Genomic DNA, 5512 nt, shown 5'->3' with positions numbered 1-5512 from the left:
TTGGCTCAATGGTATAAAAGCTTAGAAAAAAAATTCTAAGCTTTCAAATGATACCTCATATGCCTGAATTATGTATACGGAGACTTTAACGTATTAAGCGTAAACATTTTTCGGGATATAGCACCCCCTTTGGACCGCTGGTGGGTCCAACAGAGTTTAAGGGGCTGTTAATGCCGATACAATATTTGGCCCAGTGTTTGTTCCATGTATTATGCTGGTAAATCACACTTCTGCTGTTGTTTATGCGTTCACAAAATTTTCAATTTTCCTATTCAGCCTATATCATGTTAGTGTAAGACTTTTGCATATTTTTGCATATCCTGTGCAGCTCATGGTAATATTAATAAAGATAAATATTTGATTTTAAATACATTAATGTTGACATTTTGGACAATAAACAATTTTGGTACCGTGAAGGGTCGTGACTCGATCTCCAATGCAAATCTGGGTCCTCAGGCACAACCAGTTGAGAGACTCCTGATCTTATTAAAGAGCATCCTCTGAACAATAACACTTCTTATAAGCAGAATTGCATGCAGATAAAGTCACACTTAGTCAGTGGATGTCATCTCTATAACAAAACCATCACTGCTAACAGACCACACACACATTGAAGGCGTGAAAAGTGAGAATGTTCAAGAAATAGAGAACTGAGGAGTCGAAATTTGGCTTAAAGATTGAACCTGTAATACAGAGAGAGATTGGCAGTCCTCTGAACAATAGTCTGCATGTGGGAGGACTCTTCTTAAGAATTATACATCTCCAGAAGCTAGTGCGGAGGACAAGTGTGTGTGGGTCAAGAGTTGCCTACATGATTTCTGACATGGTGGGGACCAGCAATCGGTCCCCACAAGGAAAACGGCTTAATAAACATACTTAATAATGTATTAACATTAATGTTAAATATGCAGAAAGGTTTCTGTGAGGGTTAAGTTTAAGGTTAAAGGATAGAAGATATTATTAGCACCATATAAAAAAATACATGTCCATAGAAGTTCAGCATCATCAATAAACCTCTAAGTTTTAAACTTATTCCACGTTTGCAAACCACCCAATTTTCTGAAGAAAGATAAACATAAATTATGATAAAGGACATAATATTAAATGCCATTGATTAACCCAGTCAAACTAACAATTTTGGCCGATGATTTGGAGCAAAACTACAGGTAAAAAGAAATTCTCTTGACATTGGGTAACGTGGCAGCGTCACATTTTATAATGAGATTGTTAGGTATATTACTAAAATAAGTTGACTTTAGCACCTCTTGTTGCATTATATATATTGTATATGTATATATTGTAAAGCTATACAGTTTATTAGTTTGTGTGTTTTTGCTGGGAATCGAACCAATGTCCTACCAGTTGTATCTTAGCAAACATATGTGTAACATATTTAACACCTTAGCAACTGCATAGCAATGCCCTAGCAACCACCACAACAACCCAGAAACTGCATAGAAATTAGCTAAAGCCCTCTGAAAACCTTAGCAACCACATAGCAATGGCCTAGCAACCATCCAGGCATAGTAATGTGCTAAAACACTATAAAAACCTTACAAATGCCCTAGCAACCACAACAACACCCCATAAACTGCATATAAATTAGCTAAAACCCTCTGAAAACCTTAGCAACCACATAGCAATGGCCTAGCAACCACCCAGGCATAGTAATGTGCTAAAACACTATAAAAACCTTAGAAATGCCCTAGCAACCACAACAACACCCCATAAACTTCATAAAAATGAGCTAAAACCCTCTGAAAACCTTAGCAACCACATAGCAATGGCATAGCAACCACCCAGGCATAGTGATGTGCTAAAACACTATAAAACCTTAGAAATGCCCTGGCAACCACAACAACACCCCAGAAACTGCATAGAAATGAGCTAAAACCCTCTGAAAACCTTAGCAACCACATAGCAATGGCATAGCAACCACCCAGGCATAGTGATGTGCTAATACACTATAAAAACCTTAGCAATACCCTAGCAACCACCAGAACACCCCAGAAACGGCATAGCAATTTGCTAAATCCTTCTGAAAACCTTAGCAACTGCATAGCAACCACCCAGGCATAGTAATGTGCTAAAACACTATAAAGACCTTAGCAACGACCTAACAACCACCAGAACACCCCAGAAACTGCATAGCAATTTGCTAAATCCTTCTGAAAACCTTAGCAACTGCATAGCAATGGCCTAGCAACCACCCAGGCATAGTAATGTGCTAAAACACTATAAAAACCTTAGAAATACCCTAGCAACCACCACAACACCCCAGAAACTGCATAGAAATGAGCTAAAACCCTCTGAAAACCATAGCAACCACATAGCAATGGCATAGCAACCACCCAGGCATAGTAATGTGCTAAAACACTTTAAAAACCTTAGAAATGCCCTAGCAACCACCAGAACACACCAGAAACGGCATAGCAAGTTGCTAAATCCTTCTGAAAACCTTAGCAACTGCATAGCAATGGCCTAACAACCACCCAGGCATAGTAATGTGCTAAAACATTATAAAAACCTTAGAAATGCCCTAGCAACCACAACAACACCCCAGAAACTACATATAAATTAGCTAAAACCCTCTGAAAACCTTAGCAACTGCATAGCAACCACCCAGGCATAGTAATGTGCTAAAACACTATAAAGACCTTAGCAACGACCTAACAACCACCAGAACACCCCAGAAACTGCATAGCAATTTGCTAAATCCTTCTGAAAACCTTAGCAACTGCATAGCAATGGCCTAGCAACCACCCAGGCAGAGTAATGTGCTAAAATACTATAAAGACCTTTGCAACGACCTAGCTACCACTTAGAACACCATAGAAACTGCTTTGCAATGTGCAAAAACTCTCTAAAAAATAAACTAGTAATGCCCTAACAACCACTAGAACATCCCAGAAACTGCATAGCAATTTTCTAAAACCCTCTGAAAACCTTAGCAACCGCATAGCAATGGCCTAAACAACCACCCAGTCATAGTACTGTGCTAAAACACTATAAAGACCTTAGAAATGGCCTAGGAACCACCAGAACACCCCAGAAACGGCATAGCAATTTGCTAAATCCTTCTGAAAACCTTAGCAACTGCATAGCAATGGCCTAGCAACCACCCAGGCATAGTAATGTGCTAAAACACTATAAAAACCTTAGAAATACCCTAGCAACCACCACAACACCCCAGAAACTGCATAGAAATGAGCTAAAACCCTCTGAAAACCATAGCAACCACATAGCAATGGCATAGCAACCACCCAGGCATAGTAATGTGCTAAAACACTTTAAAAACCTTAGAAATGCCCTAGCAACCACAACAACACCCCATAAACTACATATAAATTAGCTAAAACCCTCTGAAAACCTTAGCAACCACATAGAAATGGCATAGCAACCACCCAGGCATAGTAATGTGCTAAAACACTATAAAAACCTTAGCAATACCCTAGCAACCACCAGAACACACCAGAAACGGCATAGCAAGTTGCTAAATCCTTCTGAAAACCTTAGCAACTGCATAGCAATGGCCTAACAACCACCCAGGCATAGTAATGTGCTAAAACACTATAAAAACCTTAGAAATGCCCTAGCAACCACAACAACACCCCAGAAACTACATATAAATTAGCTAAAACCCTCTGAAAACCTTAGCAACTGCATAGCAACCACCCAGGCATAGTAATGTGCTAAAACACTATAAAGACCTTAGCAACGACCTAGCAACCACCAGAACACCCCAGAAACTGCATAAAAATTTGCTAAATCTTTCTGAAAACCTTAGCAACCACATAGCAATGGCATAGCAACCACCCAGGCATAGTAATGTGCTAAAACAGTATAAAAACCTTAGCAATACCCTAGTAACCACCAGAACACCCCAGAAACTGCATAGCAATTAGCTAAATCCTTCTGAAAACCTTAGCAAGTGCATAGTAACCACCCAGGCATAGTAATGTGCTAAAAAACTATAAAGACCTTAGCAATGACATAGCTACCACCTAGAACACCCTAGAAACTGCATAGCAATGTGCAAAAACATTCTAAAAAAAACTTTAGGAATGCACTAACAACCACCAGAACATCCCAGAAACTGCATAGCAATTTGCTAAAAAATTCTGAAAACCTTAGCAACCACATATCAATGGCCTAGCAACCACCCACCCTAGCAGCCACATAGCAACACCCTGGAAATCCTCCACTACATCCTAGTATAATGTCGGCAAGTTTTGCACTTGTAAGCACCACTCACATTTTCTTCAGAATGTGTAAAATCAAGGTATCCTAACCTTCTGTTCCTTTACAGTTCCATGTCTTTTTCCTCTTTCTGTCTATCTCTCCATTTCTTTTTTGAAACCCTGATAATGGTGTTCAAAGCTGAGCTCTGATCACCATGGAGACCCAGACTCTTTCCAGGAAACACCTAAAAACGTTTCAGACCATTGACAGTGTGCCAGTCACCATGGATACTTCAAGTGTTCAGAACCTGCCCGACAGACGGACACGCGCTTTCGCAGAGCTTCACAGCAGCTTTAATGAAATGTGACATGTTCACAGTTTTGAGGGGGGAAAACAGAACCGCTGATGCTCCTTAAGTATAGAAGATTCTGCCAGATCCAGCTAAAATTAGTCTGTCCTACTCTCCCCTGTCTGAAGAACACCAAATAATGTGGCAAATACTTTAAAGAGAGGGGAAATGCCAGCAGTGGTGAGGCAAGCATCACTATTGCTCATAATTAGGGTTAGAGATTTGGACAAACCCCTAACTGTATTCAACTTTGACACATACTAACACGTCCTTCGCCATTTGCGCTATACATAAATGATCAGGCAGCTTGTTGAAATGTTAATATTATTTAACATAATGTATCTTTTCTTCTGTGCAGTTAGAGGACAGTAAATAACATGACATCTAATGATCTCACTGCTTTATAAAGGTTCAGTCGAAAACACAAACACACATGCAGTTTAGTGATAGTTCAGGTAGTGGTTGAATCTCCCAAAACCTGTGAAGAACATTTCTATGTAATATTACACCCCAAAAATCTCAACAAAAAAAAAATCATATAGGCCTATTGCTAAATGAAATTTAAAGAAAGCCTATTTTTAGGACCTTTAAGACTTTTGCAACATTTTCATGACAACAAAGACATTTTTCACACAAGTCTCATTAAAATCTATAATTCTTTAAAAAATTACATGAGTTATCTTTTATTATTATTACTTTAAAATTTTGTTTTAAATCATTATTAATATTTGGAAAAACTGTTGTTTACCAAATCAGCTATCAAAGTAGTGGTCATGTGACAAAAATAATATATAAATAAATAAATAAATAAAATGAGATAGACCGAGATTCCATAGGTAAGAAACAGCACCTAAATCTACACAACCAATCCTACCCAAAAGCCCACACACCCCTGGCTCCTGGTGCGCCGCCCCAAACAGATATCATCAACCGCCTACATCCTCCATAATAGATGTCCAGAGTTTCCACTTTGCCCGACTG

The 5512-nt window shown here is 39.0% G+C and overlaps 1 long non-coding RNA gene across 1 annotated transcript in view; it reads right to left on the bottom strand.

Moving 5' to 3' along the window:
• The window catches only part of LOC127634241 (uncharacterized), a 21873-nt gene extending 16361 nt beyond the window's left edge, over positions 1-5512 (bottom strand). Inside the window, exon 1 of the long non-coding RNA XR_007969335.1 lies at positions 5406-5512. This is a non-coding gene — a long non-coding RNA (uncharacterized LOC127634241). The remainder of the gene's footprint in view (positions 1-5405) is intronic.

The sequence above is a fragment of the Xyrauchen texanus genome, chromosome 41 (genome assembly GCF_025860055.1).
Source record: "Xyrauchen texanus isolate HMW12.3.18 chromosome 41, RBS_HiC_50CHRs, whole genome shotgun sequence".
Taxonomy (NCBI): Eukaryota; Metazoa; Chordata; class Actinopteri; order Cypriniformes; family Catostomidae; genus Xyrauchen; species Xyrauchen texanus.
Note: the sequence above shows the minus strand (reverse complement) of the source record. Positions and strands in the feature narration are given on the sequence as shown.